The sequence below is a fragment of the Amia ocellicauda genome, chromosome 8, assembly GCF_036373705.1.
Source record: "Amia ocellicauda isolate fAmiCal2 chromosome 8, fAmiCal2.hap1, whole genome shotgun sequence".
Taxonomy (NCBI): Eukaryota; Metazoa; Chordata; class Actinopteri; order Amiiformes; family Amiidae; genus Amia; species Amia ocellicauda.
Window position 1 is genome coordinate 9,406,784 of NC_089857.1, and position 15,000 is coordinate 9,421,783.

Sequence of the window (15,000 nt, forward strand, 5' to 3'; positions counted from 1 at the left end):
TAAAACAGCTGTAATTGAGTGCCTGACACGCCAGTCAAGCGCAATCTTGAGAAGGTGTGCATTTCAGTAAGGATTTCAATTGACATGCAGTATGAAACTGAAAGGAGGTTGCATCACTATGATGCATAACATTGCATGTATTGTATTTTCAAGTGTGTGCATTCATCCTGTTGTCATTTTGTTTTGAAAGTAGAAGAATCATTTTTGCTGAGGTTGCTGAGACAAATGTAAACCAGTAAAACATATGAAGAGAAACAAACCTTGAATATAAGTTCAGTTGTTTAAACATTTGACAAACTATGGTGAGGGGGTAAGAAAACACACAAATCCAGCAGCTCCTGTATTTCAATACACCAGAACCCAATATTATTGGCGAGTCGGGTAGTCCATCATCACAGTTCGAGGGCAGGCATCATTTCAGTAATTTCATCCCGTTGCATTCACATCCGTGCCTTGAATGAGATTGAATGTGATCTTTGCTCTCAAGTATGTTCCCAAGTTTTACACTTTCGTGCTTTGCATGAATGGGAATGGAACCGTGTGTGTTGAATGAAGCTCCTTGTGAGCACTGAACTTTGTCCGGTGGAGTTCCTTTTTGTGTTGCTGTAATTGTGTCATTTCTCGATGAGAAAGATTAGGCAACATTTAGTCACTTCTAGCCATGATGCTCAATTTATTTACGAATGTACCCTAGTTACTAGGGACCGTTTACGTTGGAGAACAAGATCTATTGTATGCCTGTGTATTTGGGGAAGTCAAATCTGAAATAATGATGAAATTGCGTGTATCCAAAGTTAAAACTTGTGATTTGTCGCCCTCTGGTGTGTAAAAGATGCAAAAGCTTACAGCACCTGGTATTCCCAGGCGGTCTCCCATCCAAGTACTGACCAGGCCCGAGCCTGCTTAGCTTCCGAGATCGGACGAGATCGGGCGTATTCAGGCTAGTATGGCCGTAAGCCAGGGAGGCTGTCCCTGACGCTCTACTTAAAGGGAAGGCAATATCCGTTTCTGCCGTTCATACTTACAGTTGAACTGTCTCTCTACTCTAAAGCCCGGGACACACCAGCGCGCCGCAGACAGTCCCTGCTAACACGCCACGTTGTGGCAACATTGTGGCAACGTTGTGCGTTAGCTGGGGTGCCACACCAGACCGGAACTATATATTACAAAACGAACACATTCTCTTGATAAAACAGCTGTAATTGAGTGCCTGACACGCCAGTCAAGCGCAATCTTGAGAAGGTGTGCATTTCAGTAAGGATTTCAATTGACATGCAGTATGAAACTGAAAGGAGGTTGCATCACTATGATGCATAACATTGCATGTATTGTATTTTCAAGTGTGTGCATTCATCCTGTTGTCATTTTGTTTTGAAAGCAGAAGAATCATTCAACAGGTTGCTGAGACAAATGTAAACCAGTAAAACATATGAAGAGAAACAAACCTTGAATATAAGTTCAGTTGTTTAAACATTTGACAAACTATGGTGAGGGGGTAGGAAAACACACAAATCCAGCAGCTCCTGTATTTCAATACACCAGAACCCAATATTATTGGCGAGTCGGGTAGTCCATCATCACAGTTCGAGGGCAGGCATCATTTCAGTAATTTCATCCCGTTGCATTCACATCCGTGCCTTGAATGAGATTGAATGTGATCTTTGCTCTCAAGTATTTTCCCAAGTTTTACACTTTCGTGCTTTGCATGAATGGGAATGGAACCGTGTGTGTTGAATGAGGCTCCTTGTGAGCACTGAACTTTGTCCGGTGGAGTTCCTTTTTGTGTTGCTGTAATTGTGTCATTTCTCGATGAGAAAGATTAGGCAACATTTAGTCACTTCTAGCCATGATGCTCAATTTATTTACGAATGTACACTAGTTACTAGGGACCGTTTACGTTGGAGAACAAGATCTATTCTATGCCTGTGTATTTGGGGAAGTCAAATCTGAAATAATGATGAAATTGCGTGTATCCAAAGTTAAAACTCGTGATTTGTCGCCCTCTGGTGTGTAAAAGATGCAAAAGCTTACAGCACCTGGTATTCCCAGGCGGTCTCCCATCCAAGTACTGACCAGGCCCGAGCCTGCTTAGCTTCCGAGATCGGACGAGATCGGGCGTATTCAGGCTAGTATGGCCGTAAGCCAGGGAGGCTGTCCCTGACGCTCTACTTAAAGGGAAGGCAATATCCGTTTCTTCCGCTCATACTTGCAATTGAACTGTCTCTCTACTCTAAAGTCCGGGACACACCAGCGCGCCGCAGACAGTCCCTGCTAACACGAAACGTTGTGGCAACGTTGTGCGTTAGCTGGGGTGCCACACCAGACCGGAACTATATATTACAAAACGAACACATTGTCTTGATAAAACAGCTGTAATTGAGTGCCTGACACGCCAGTCAAGCGCAATCTTGAGAAGGTGTGCATTTCAGTAAGGATTTCAATTGACATGCAGTATGAAACTGAAAGGAGGTTGCATCACTATGATGCATAACATTGCATGTATTGTATTTTCAAGTGTGTGCATTCATCCTGTTGTCATTTTGTTTTGAAAGCAGAAGAATCATTCAACAGGTTGCTGAGACAAATGTAAACCAGTAAAACATATGAAGAGAAACAAACCTTGAATATAAGTTCAGTTGTTTAAACATTTGACAAACTATGGTGAGGGGGTAAGAAAACACACAAATCCAGCAGCTCCTGTATTTCAATACACCAGAACCCAATATTATTGGCGAGTCGGGTAGTCCATCATCACAGTTCGAGGGCAGGCATCATTTCAGTAATTTCATCCCGTTGCATTCACATCCGTGCCTTGAATGAGATTGAATGTGATCTTTGCTCTCAAGTATGTTCCCAAGTTTTACACTTTCGTGATTTGCATGAATGGGAATGGAACCGTGTGTGTTGAATGAAGCTCCTTGTGAGCACTGAACATTGTCCGGTGGAGTTCCTTTTTGTGTTGCTGTAATTGTGTCATTTCTCGATGAGAAAGATTAGGCAACATTTAGTCACTTCTAGCCATGATGCTCAATTTATTTACGAATGTACCCTAGTTACTAGGGACCGTTTACGTTGGAGAACAAGATCTATTGTATGCCTGTGTATTTGGGGAAGTCAAATCTGAAATAATGATGAAATTGCGTGTATCCAAAGTTAAAACTCGTGATTTGTCGCCCTCTGGTGTGTAAAAGATGCAAAAGCTTACAGCACCTGGTATTCCCAGGCGGTCTCCCATCCAAGTACTGACCAGGCCCGAGCCTGCTTAGCTTCCGAGATCGGGCGTATTCAGGCTAGTATGGCCGTAAGCCAGGGAAGCTGTCCCTGACGCTCTACTTAAAGGGAAGGCAATATCCGTTTCTGTCGCTCATACTTGCTGTTGAACTGTCTCTCTACTCTAAAGTCCGGGACACACCAGCGCGCCGCAGACAGTCCCTGCTAACACGAAACGTTGTGGCAACGTTGTGCGTTAGCTGGGGTGCCACACCAGACCGGAACTATATTTTACAAAACGAACACATTGTCTTGATAATACAGCTGTAATTGATTTCCTGACACGCCAGTAAAGCGCAATCTTGAGAAGGTGTGCATTTTAGTAAGGATTTCAATTGACATGCAGTATGAAACTGAAAGGAGGTTGCATCACTATGATGCATAACATTGCATGTATTGTATTTTCAAGTGTGTGCATTCATCCTGTTGTCATTTTGTTTTGAAAGCAGAAGAATCATTCAACAGGTTGCTGAGACAAATGTAAACCAGTAAAACATATGAAGAGAAACAAACCTTGAATATAAGTTCAGTTGTTTAAACATTTGACAAACTATGGTGAGGGGGTAAGAAAACACACAAATCCAGCAGCTCCTGTATTTCAATACACCAGAACCCAATATTATTGGCGAGTCGGGTAGTCCATCATCACAGTTCGAGGGCAGGCATCATTTCAGTAATTTCATCCCGTTGCATTCACATCCGTGCCTTGAATGAGATTGAATGTGATCTTTGCTCTCAAGTATGTTCCCAAGTTTTACACTTTCGTGCTTTGCATGAATGGGAATGGAACCGTGTGTGTTGAATGAGGCTCCTTGTGAGCACTGAACTTTGTCCGGTGGAGTTCCTTTTTGTGTTGCTGTAATTGTGTCATTTCTCGATGAGAAAGATTAGGCAACATTTAGTCACTTCTAGCCATGATGCTCAATTTATTTACGAATGTACCCTAGTTACTAGGGACCGTTTACGTTGGAGAACAAGATCTATTGTATGCCTGTGTATTTGGGGAAGTCAAATCTGAAATAATGATGAAATTGCGTGTATCCAAAGTTAAAACTCGTGATTTGTCGCCCTCTGGTGTGTAAAAGATGGAAAAGCTTACAGCACCTGGTATTCCCAGGCAGTCTCCCATCCAAGTACTGACCAGGCCGGAGCCTGCTTAGCTTCCGAGATCGGACGAGATCGGGCGTATTCAGGCTAGTATGGCCGTAAGCCAGGCAGGCTGTCCCTGATGCTCTACTTAAAGGGAAGGCAATATCCGTTTCTGCCGCTCATACTTGCAGTTGAACTGTCTCTCTACTCTAAAGTCCGGGACACACCAGCGCGCCGCAGACAGTCCCTGCTAACACGAAACGTTGTGGCAACGTTGTGCGTTAGCTGGGGTGCCACTCCAGACCGGAACTATATTTTACAAAACGAACACATTGTCTTGATAAAACAGCTGTAATTGAGTGCCTGACACGCCTGTCAAGCGCAATCTTGAGAAGGTGTGCATCTCAGTAAGGATTTCAATTGACATGCAGTATGAAACTGAAAGGAGGTTGCATCACTATGATGCATAACATTGCATGTATTGTATTTTCAAGTGTGTGCATTCATCCTGTTGTCATTTTGTTTTGAAAGCAGAAGAATCATTCAACAGGTTGCTGAGACAAATGTAAACCAGTAAAACATATGAAGAGAAACAAACCTTGAATATAAGTTCAGTTGTTTAAACATTTGACAAACTATGGTGAGGGGGTAAGAAAACACACAAATCCAGCAGCTCCTGTATTTCAATACACCAGAACCCAATATTATTGGCGAGTCGGGTAGTCCATCATCACAGTTCGAGGGCAGGCATCATTTCAGTAATTTCATCCCGTTGCATTCACATCCGTGCCTTGAATGAGATTGAATGTGATCTTTGCTCTCAAGTATGTTCCCAAGTTTTACACTTTCGTGCTTTGCATGAATGGGAATGGAACCGTGTGTGTTGAATGAGGCTCCTTGTGAGCACTGAACTTTGTCCGGTGGAGTTCCTTTTTGTGTTGCTGTAATTGTGTCATTTCTCGATGAGAAAGATTAGGCAACATTTAGTCACTTCTAGCCATGATGCTCAATTTATTTACGAATGTACCCTAGTTACTAGGGACCGTTTACGTTGGAGAACAAGATCTATTGTATGCCTGTGTATTTGGGGAAGTCAAATCTGAAATAATGATGAAATTGCGTGTATCCAAAGTTAAAACTCGTGATTTGTCGCCCTCTGGTGTGTAAAAGATGCAAAAGCTTACAGCACCTGGTATTCCCAGGCGGTCTCCCATCCAAGTACTGACCAGGCCGGAGCCTGCTTAGCTTCCGAGATCGGACGAGATCGGGCGTATTCAGGCTAGTATGTCCGTAAGCCGGAGAGGCTGTCCCTGATGCTCTACTTAAAGGGAAGGCAATATCCGTTTCTGCCGCTCATACTTGCAGTTGAACTGTCTCTCTACTCTAAAGTCCGGGACACACCAGCGCGCCGCAGACAGTCCCTGCTAACACGAAACGTTGTGGCAACGTTGTGCGTTAGCTGGGGTGCCACACCAGACCGGAACTATATATTACAAAACGAACACATTCTCTTGATAAAACAGCTGTAATTGAGTGCCTGACACGCCAGTCAAGCGCAATCTTGAGAAGGTGTGCATTTCAGTAAGGATTTCAATTGACATGCAGTATGAAACTGAAAGGAGGTTGCATCACTATGATGCATAACATTGCATGTATTGTATTTTCAAGTGTGTGCATTCATCCTGTTGTCATTTTGCTTTGAAAGCAGAAGAATCATTCAACAGGTTGCTGAGACAAATGTAAACCAGTAAAACATATGAAGAGAAACAAACCTTGAATTTAAGTTCAGTTGTTTAAACATTTGACAAACTATGGTGAGGGGGTAAGAAAACACACAAATCCAGCAGCTCCTGTATTTCAATACACCAGAACCCAATATTATTGGCGAGTCGGGTAGTCCATCATCACAGTTCGAGGGCAGGCATCATTTCAGTAATTTCATCCCGTTGCATTCACATCCGTGCCTTGATTGAGATTGAATGTGATCTTTGCTCTCAAGTATGTTCCCAAGTTTTACACTTTCGTGCTTTGCATGAATGGGAATGGAACCGTGTGTGTTGAATGAGGCTCCTTGTGAGCACTGAACTTTGTCCGGTGGAGTTCCTTTTTGTGTTGCTGTAATTGTGTCATTTCTCGATGAGAAAGATTAGGCAACATTTAGTCACTTCTAGCCATGATGCTCAATTTATTTACGAATGTACCCTAGTTACTAGGGACCGTTTACGTTGGAGAACAAGATCTATTGTATGCCTGTGTATTTGGGGAAGTCAAATCTGAAATAATGATGAAATTGCGTGTATCCAAAGTTAAAACTCGTGATTTGTCGCCCTCTGGTGTGTAAAAGATGCAAAAGCTTACAGCACCTGGTATTCCCAGGCGGTCTCCCATCCAAGTACTGACCAGGAACGAGCCTGCTTAGCTTCCGAGATCGGACGAGATCGGGCGTATTCAGGCTAGTAGGGCCGTAAGCCAGGAAGGCTGTCCCTGACGCTCTACTTAAAGGGAAGGCAATATCCGTTTCTGCCGTTCATACTTACAGTTGAACTGTCTCTCTTCTCTAAAGCCTGGGACACACCAGCGCGCCGCAGACAGTCCCTGCTAACACGCCACGTTGTGGCAACATTGTGGCAACGTTGTGCGTTAGCTGGGGTGCCACACCAGACCGGAACTATATATTACAAAACGAACACATTGTCTTGATAAAACAGCTGTAATTGAGTGCCTGACACGCCAGTCAAGCGCAATCTTGAGAAGGTGTGCATTTCAGTAAGGATTTCAATTGACATGCAGTATGAAACTGAAAGGAGGTTGCATCACTATGATGCATAACATTGCATGTATTGTATTTTCAAGTGTGTGCATTCATCCTGTTGTCATTTTGTTTTGAAAGCAGAAGAATCATTCAACAGGTTGCTGAGACAAATGTAAACCAGTAAAACATATGAAGAGAATCAAACCTTGAATATAAGTTCAGTTGTTTAAACATTTGACAAACTATGGTGAGGGGGTAAGAAAACACACAAATCCAGCAGCTCCTTTATTTCAATACACCAGAACCCAATATTATTGGCGAGTCGGGTAGTCCATCATCACAGTTCGAGGGCAGGCATCATTTCAGTAATTTCATCCCGTTGCATTCACATCCGTGCCTTGAATGAGATTGAATGTGATCTTTGCTCTCAAGTATGTTCCCAAGTTTTACACTTTCGTGCTTTGCATGAATGGGAATGGAACCGTGTGTGTTGAATGAGGCTCCTTGTGAGCACTGAACTTTGTCCGGTGGAGTTCCTTTTTGTGTTGCTGTAATTGTGTCATTTCTCGATGAGAAAGATTAGGCAACATTTAGTCACTTCTAGCCATGATGCTCAATTTATTTACGAATGTACCCTAGTTACTAGGGACCGTTTACGTTGGAGAACAAGATCTATTGTATGCCTGTGTATTTGGGGAAGTCAAATCTGAAATAATGATGAAATTGCGTGTATCCAAAGTTAAAACTCGTGATTTGTCGCCCTCTGGTGTGTAAAAGATGCAAAAGCTTACAGCACCTGGTATTCCCAGGCGGTCTACCATCCAAGTACTGACCAGGCCCGAGCCTGCTTAGCTTCCGAGATCGGACGAGATCGGGCGTATTCAGGCTAGTATGGCCGTAAGCCAGGGAGGCTGTCCCTGACGCTCTACTTAAAGGGAAGGCAATATCCGTTTCTGCCGCTCATACTTGCAAATGAACTGTCTCTCTACTCTAAAGTCCGGGACACACCAGCGCGCCGCAGACAGTCCCTGCTAACACGAAACGTTGTGGCAACGTTGTGGCAACGTTGTGCGTTAGCTGGGGTGCCACACCAGACCGGAACTATATTTTACAAAACGAACACATTGTCTTGATAAAACAGCTGTAATTGAGTGCCTGACACGCCAGTCAAGCGCAATCTTGAGAAGGTGTGCATTTCAGTAAGGATTTCAATTGACATGCAGTATGAAACTGAAAGGAGGTTGCATCACTATGATGCATAACATTGCATGTATTATATTTTCAAGTGTGTGCATTCATCCTGTTGTCATTTTGTTTTGAAAGCAGAAGAATCATTCAACAGGTTGCTGAGACAAATGTAAACCAGTAAAACATATGAAGAGAAACAAACCTTGAATATAAGTTCAGTTGTTTAAACATTTGACAAACTATGGTGAGGGGGTAAGAAAACACACAAATCCAGCAGCTCCTGTATTTCAATACACCAGAACCCAATATTATTGGCGAGTCGGGTAGTCCATCATCACAGTTCGAGGGCAGGCATCATTTCAGTAATTTCATCCCGTTGCATTCACATCCGTGCCTTGAATGAGATTGAATGTGATCTTTGCTCTCAAGTATGTTCCCAAGTTTTACACTTTCGTGCTTTGCATGAATGGGAATGGAACCGTGCGTGTTGAATGAGGCTCCTTGTGAACACTGAACATTGCCCGGTGGAGTTCCTTTTTGTGTTGCTGTAATTGTGTCATTTCTCGATGAGAAAGATTAGGCAACATTTAGTCACTTCTAGCCATGATGCTCAATTTATTTACGAATGTACCCTAGTTACTAGGGACCGTTTACGTTGGAGAACAAGATCTATTGTATGCCTGTGAATTTGGGGAAGTCAAATCTGAAATAATGATGAAATTGCGTGTATCCAAAGTTAAAACTCGTGATTTGTCGCCCTCTGGTGTGTAAAAGATGCAAAAGCTTACAGCACCTGGTATTCCCAGGCGGTCTCCCATCCAAGTACTAACCAGGCCCGAACCTGCTTAGCTTCCGAGATCGGACGAGATCGGGCGTATTCAGACTAGTATGGCCGTAAGCCAGGGAGGCTGTCCCTGACCCTCTACTTAAAGGGAAGGCAATATCCGTTTCTGCCACTCATACTTGCAGTTGAACTGTCTCTCTACTCTAAAGTCCGGGACACACCAGCACGCTGCAGACAGTCCCTGCTAACACGAAACGTTGTGGCAACGTTGTGCGTTAGCTGGGGTGCCACACCAGACCGGAACTATATATTACAAAACGAACACATTCTCTTGATAAAACAGCTGTAATTGAGTGCCTGACACGCCAGTCAAGCGCAATCTTGAGTAGGTGTGCATTTCAGTAAGGATTTCAATTGACATGCAGTATGAAACTGAAAGGAGGTTGCATCACTATGATGCATAACATTGCATGTATTGTATTTTCAAGTGTGTGCATTCATCCTGTTGTCATTTTGTTTTGAAAGCAGAAGAATCATTCAACAGGTTGCTGAGACAAATGTAAACCAGTAAAACATATGAAGAGAAACAAACCTTGAATATAAGTTCAGTTGTTTAAACATTTGACAAACTATGGTGAGGGGGTAAGAAAACACACAAATCCAGCAGCTCCTGTATTTCAATACACCAGAACCCAATATTATTGGCGAGTCGGGTAGTCCATCATCACAGTTCGAGGGCAGGCATCATTTCAGTAATTTCATCCCGTTGCATTCACATCCGTGCCTTGAATGAGATTGAATGTGATCTTTGCTCTCAAGTATGTTCCCAAGTTTTACACTTTCGTGCTTTGCATGAATGGGAATGGAACCGTGTGTGTTGAATGAGGCTCCTTGTGAGCACTGAACTTTGTCCGGTGGAGTTCCTTTTTGTGTTGCTGTAATTGTGTCATTTCTCGATGAGAAAGATTAGGCAACATTTAGTCACTTCTAGCCATGATGCTCAATTTATTTACGAATGTACCCTAGTTACTAGGGACCGTTTACGTTGGAGAACAAGATCTATTGTATGCCTGTGTATTTGGGGAAGTCAAATCTGAAATAATGATGAAATTGCGTGTATCCAAAGTTAAAACTCGTGATTTGTCGCCCTCTGGTGTGTAAAAGATGCAAAAGCTTACAGCACCTGGTATTCCCAGGCGGTCTCCCATCCAAGTACTGACCAGGCCCGAGCCTGCTTGGCTTCCGAGATCGGACGAGATCGGGCGTATTCAGGCTAGTATGGCCGTAAGCCAGGAAGGCTGTCCCTGACGCTCTACTTAAAGGGAAGGCAATATCCGTTTCTGCTGTTCATACTTACAGTTGAACTGTCTCTCTACTCTAAAGCCCGGGACACACCAGCGCGCCGCAGACAGTCCCTGCTAACACGCCACGTTGTGGCAACATTGTGGCAACGTTGTGCGTTAGCTGGGGTGCCACACCAGACCGGAACTATATATTACAAAACGAACACATTCTCTTGATAAAACAGCTGTAATTGAGTGCCTGACACGCCAGTCAAGCGCAATCTTGAGAAGGTGTGCATTTCAGTAAGGATTTCAATTGACATGCAGTATGAAACTGAAAGGAGGTTGCATCACTATGATGCATAACATTGCATGTATTGTATTTTCAAGTGTGTGCATTCATCCTGTTGTCATTTTGTTTTGAAAGCAGAAGAATCATTCAACAGGTTGCTGAGACAAATGTAAACCAGTAAAACATATGAAGAGAAACAAACCTTGAATATAAGTTCAGTTGTTTAAACATTTGACAAACTATGGTGAGGGGGTAAGAAAACACACAAATCCAGCAGCTCCTGTATTTCAATACACCAGAACCCAATATTATTGGCGAGTCGGGTAGTCCATCATCACAGTTCGAGGGCAGGCATCATTTCAGTAATTTCATCCCGTTGCATTCACATCCGTGCCTTGAATGAGATTGAATGTGATCTTTGCTCTCAAGTATGTTCCCAAGTTTTACACTTTCGTGCTTTGCATGAATGGGAATGGAACCGTGTGTGTTGAATGAGGCTCCTTGTGAGCACTGAACTTTGTCCGGTGGAGTTCCTTTTTGTGTTGCTGTAATTGTGTCATTTCTCGATGAGAAAGATTAGGCAACATTTAGTCACTTCTAGCCATGATGCTCAATTTATTTACGAATGTACCCTAGTTACTAGGGACCGTTTACGTTGGAGAACAAGATCTATTGTATGCCTGTGTATTTGGGGAAGTCAAATCTGAAATAATGATGAAATTGCGTGTATCCAAAGTTAAAACTCGTGATTTGTCGCCCTCTGGTGTGTAAAAGATGCAAAAGCTTACAGCACCTGGTATTCCCAGGTGGTCTCCCGTCCAAGTACTGACCAGGCCCGAGCCTGCTTAGCTTCCGAGATCAGACGAGATCGGGCGTATTCAGGCTAGTATGGCCGTAAGCCAGGGAGGCTGTCCCTGACGCTCTACTTAAAGGGAAGGCAATATCCGTTTCTGCCGCTCATACTTGCAGTTGAACTGTCTCTCTACTCTAAAGTCCGGGACACACCAGCACGCCGCAGACAGTCCCTGCTAACACGAAACGTTGTGGCAACGTTGTGCGTTAGCTGGGGTGCCACACCAGACCGGAACTATATATTACAAAACGAACACATTGTCTTGATAAAACAGCTGTAATTGAGTGCCTGACACGCCAGTCAAGCGCAATCTTGAGAAGGTGTGCATTTCAGTAAGGATTTCAATTGACATGCAGTATGAAACTGAAAGGAGGTTGCATCACTATGATGCATAACATTGCATGTATTGTATTTTCAAGTGTGTGCATTCATCCTGTTGTCATTTTGTTTTGAAAGCAGAAGAATCATTCAACAGGTTGCTGAGACAAATGTAAACCAGTAAAACATATGAAGAGAAACAAACCTTGAATATAAGTTCAGTTGTTTAAACATTTGACAAACTATCGTGAGGGGGTAAGAAAACACACAAATCCAGCAGCTCCTGTATTTCAATACACCAGAACCCAATATTATTGGCGAGTCGGGTAGTCCATCTTCACAGTTCGAGGGCAGGCATCATTTCAGTAATTTCATCCCGTTGCATTCACATCCGTGCCTTGAATGAGATTGAATGTGATCTTTGCTCTCAAGTATGTTCCCAAGTTTTACACTTTCGTGCTTTGCATGAATGGGAATGGAACCGTGTGTGTTGAATGAGGCTCCTTGTGAGCACTGAACTTTGTCCGGTGGAGTTCCTTTTTGTGTTGCTGTAATTGTGTCATTTCTCGATGAGAAAGATTAGGCAACATTTAGTCACTTCTAGCCATGATGCTCAATTTATTTACGAATGTACCCTAGTTACTAGGGACCGTTTACGTTGGAGAACAAGATCTATTGTATGCCTGTGTATTTGGGGAAGTCAAATCTGAAATAATGATGAAATTGCGTGTATCCAAAGTTAAAACTCGTGATTTGTCGCCCTCTGGTGTGTAAAAGATGCAAAAGCTTACAGCACCTGGTATTCCCAGGCAGTCTCCCATCCAAGTACTGACCAGGCCCGAGCCTGCTTAGCTTCCGAGATCGGACGAGATCGGGCGTTTTCAGGCTAGTATGGCCGTAAGCCAGGGAGGCTGTCCCTGACGCTCTACTTAAAGGGAAGGCAATATCCGTTTCTGCCGCTCATACTTGCAGTTGAACTGTCTCTCTACTCTAAAGTCCGGGACACACCAGCGCGCCGCAGACAGTCCCTGCTAACACGAAACGTTGTGGCAACGTTGTGCGTTAGCTGGGGTGCCACACCAGACCGGAACTATATTTTACAAATCGAACACATTGTCTTGATAATACAGCTGTAATTGAGTGCCTGACACGCCAGTCAAGCGCAATCTTGAGAAGGTGTGCATTTCAATAAGGATTTCAATTGACATGCAGTATGAAACTGAAAGGAGGTTGCATCACTATGATGCATAACATTGCATGTATTGTATTTTCAAGTGTGTGCATTCATCCTGTTGTCATTTTGTTTTGAAAGCAGAAGAATCATTTTTGCTGAGGTTGCTGAGACAAATGTAAACCAGTAAAACATATGAAGAGAAACAAACCTTGAATATAAGTTCAGTTGTTTAAACATTTGACAAACTATGGTGAGGGGGTAAGAAAACACACAAATCCAGCAGCTCCTGTATTTCAATACACCGGAACCCAATATTATTGGCGAGTCGGGTAGTCCATCATCACAGTTCGAGGGCAGGCATCATTTCAGTAATTTCATCCCGTTGCATTCACATCCGTGCCTTGAATGAGATTGAATGTGATCTTTGCTCTCAAGTATGTTCCCAAGTTTTACACTTTCGTGCTTTGCATGAATGGGAATGGAACCGTGTGTGTTGAATGAGGCTCCTTGTGAGCACTGAACTTTGTCCGGTGGAGTTCCTTTTTGTGTTGCTGTAATTGTGTCATTTCTCGATGAGAAAGATTAGGCAACATTTAGTCACTTCTAGCCATGATGCTCAATTTATTTACGAATGTACCCTAGTTACTAGGGACCGTTTACGTTGGAGAACAAGATCTATTGTATGCCTGTGTATTTGGGGAAGTCAAATCTGAAATAATGATGAAATTGCGTGTATCCAAAGTTAAAACTCGTGATTTGTCGCCCTCTGGTGTGTAAAAGATGCAAAAGCTTACAGCACCTGGTATTCCCAGGCGGTCTCCCATCCAAGTACTGACCAGGCCCGAGCCTGCTTAGCTTCCGAGATCGGACGAGATCGGGCGTATTCAGGCTAGTATGGCCGTAAGCCAGGGAGGCTGTCCCTGACGCTCTACTTATAGGGAAGGCAATATCCGTTTCTGCCGTTCATACTTACAGTTGAACTGTCTCTCTACTCTAAAGCCCGGGACACACCAGCGCGCCGCAGACAGTCCCTGCTAACACGCCACGTTGTGGCAACATTGTGGCAACGTTGTGCGTTAGCTGGGGTGCCACACCAGACCGGAACTATATATTACAAAACGAACACATTGTCTTGATAAAACAGCTGTAATTGAGTGCCTGACACGCCAGTCAAGCGCAATCTTGAGAAGGTGTGCATTTCAGTAAGGATTTTAATTGACATGCTGTATGAAACTGAAAGGAGGTTGCATCACTATGATGCATAACATTGCATGTATTGTATTTTCAAGTGTGTGCATTCATCCTGTTGTCATTTTGTTTTGAAAGCAGAAGAATCATTCAACAGGTTGCTGAGACAAATGTAAACCAGTAAAACATATGAAGAGAAACAAACCTTGAATATAAGTTCAGTTGTTTAAACATTTGACAAACTATGGTGAGGGGGTAAGAAAACACACAAATCCAGCAGCTCCTGTATTTCAATACACCAGAACCCAATATTATTGGCGAGTCGGGTAGTCCATCATCACAGTTCGAGGGCAGGCATCATTTCAGTAATTTCATCCCGTTGCATTCACATCCGTGCCTTGAATGAGATTGAATGTGATCTTTGCTCTCAAGTATGTTCCCAAGTTTTACACTTTCGTGCTTTGTATGAATGGGAATGGAACCGTGTGTGTTGAATGAGGCTCCTTGTGAGCACTGAACTTTGTCCGGTGGAGTTCCTTTTTGTGTTGCTGTAATTGTGTCATTTCTCGATGAGAAAGATTAGGCAACATTTAGTCACTTCTAGCCATGATGCTCAATTTATTTACAAATGTACACTAGTTAATAGGGACCGTTTACGTTGGAGAACAAGATCTATTGTATGCCTGTGTATTTGGGGAAGTCAAATCTGAAATAATGATGAAATTGCGTGTATCCAAAGTTAAAACTCGTGATTTGTCGCCCTCTGGTGTGTAAAAGATGCAAAAGCTTACAGCACCTGGTATTCCCAG

The 15,000-nt window shown here is 43.3% G+C and overlaps 12 non-coding genes and 1 pseudogene across 12 annotated transcripts in view; all 13 read right to left on the bottom strand.

Annotated features, from left to right (window-relative positions):
* Positions 1–839: 839 nt before the first annotated feature.
* On the bottom strand, positions 840–958 carry LOC136755593 (5S ribosomal RNA). Its single transcript, XR_010817713.1, has one exon. It is a non-coding gene; the product is annotated as a 5S ribosomal RNA (ribosomal RNA).
* A 1,066-nt stretch (positions 959–2,024) lies between these two features.
* Positions 2,025–2,143, bottom strand: LOC136755595 (5S ribosomal RNA). The gene has a single exon (XR_010817715.1). It is a non-coding gene; the product is annotated as a 5S ribosomal RNA (ribosomal RNA).
* A 1,055-nt stretch (positions 2,144–3,198) lies between these two features.
* On the bottom strand, positions 3,199–3,307 carry LOC136757614 (uncharacterized; annotated as a pseudogene).
* Positions 3,308–4,362: 1,055 nt separating this feature from the next.
* On the bottom strand, positions 4,363–4,481 carry LOC136757037 (5S ribosomal RNA). The gene has a single exon (XR_010819085.1). It is a non-coding gene; the product is annotated as a 5S ribosomal RNA (ribosomal RNA).
* A 1,055-nt stretch (positions 4,482–5,536) lies between these two features.
* LOC136757165 (5S ribosomal RNA) lies at positions 5,537–5,655 on the bottom strand. Its single transcript, XR_010819206.1, has one exon. It is a non-coding gene; the product is annotated as a 5S ribosomal RNA (ribosomal RNA).
* Positions 5,656–6,710: 1,055 nt separating this feature from the next.
* On the bottom strand, positions 6,711–6,829 carry LOC136757468 (5S ribosomal RNA). The gene has a single exon (XR_010819488.1). It is a non-coding gene; the product is annotated as a 5S ribosomal RNA (ribosomal RNA).
* A 1,066-nt stretch (positions 6,830–7,895) lies between these two features.
* Positions 7,896–8,014, bottom strand: LOC136756380 (5S ribosomal RNA). The gene has a single exon (XR_010818468.1). It is a non-coding gene; the product is annotated as a 5S ribosomal RNA (ribosomal RNA).
* Positions 8,015–9,080: 1,066 nt separating this feature from the next.
* On the bottom strand, positions 9,081–9,199 carry LOC136756327 (5S ribosomal RNA). Its single transcript, XR_010818418.1, has one exon. It is a non-coding gene; the product is annotated as a 5S ribosomal RNA (ribosomal RNA).
* A 1,055-nt stretch (positions 9,200–10,254) lies between these two features.
* LOC136756198 (5S ribosomal RNA) lies at positions 10,255–10,373 on the bottom strand. Its single transcript, XR_010818298.1, has one exon. It is a non-coding gene; the product is annotated as a 5S ribosomal RNA (ribosomal RNA).
* Positions 10,374–11,439: 1,066 nt separating this feature from the next.
* LOC136756526 (5S ribosomal RNA) lies at positions 11,440–11,558 on the bottom strand. Its single transcript, XR_010818604.1, has one exon. It is a non-coding gene; the product is annotated as a 5S ribosomal RNA (ribosomal RNA).
* Positions 11,559–12,613: 1,055 nt separating this feature from the next.
* Positions 12,614–12,732, bottom strand: LOC136756099 (5S ribosomal RNA). Its single transcript, XR_010818202.1, has one exon. It is a non-coding gene; the product is annotated as a 5S ribosomal RNA (ribosomal RNA).
* Positions 12,733–13,790: 1,058 nt separating this feature from the next.
* Positions 13,791–13,909, bottom strand: LOC136755596 (5S ribosomal RNA). Its single transcript, XR_010817716.1, has one exon. It is a non-coding gene; the product is annotated as a 5S ribosomal RNA (ribosomal RNA).
* A 1,066-nt stretch (positions 13,910–14,975) lies between these two features.
* Positions 14,976–15,000, bottom strand: part of LOC136757161 (5S ribosomal RNA) — a 119-nt gene continuing 94 nt past the window's right edge. The window contains exon 1 of the ribosomal RNA XR_010819202.1: positions 14,976–15,000. This exon is cut by the window's right edge and continues 94 nt beyond it. This is a non-coding gene — a ribosomal RNA (5S ribosomal RNA).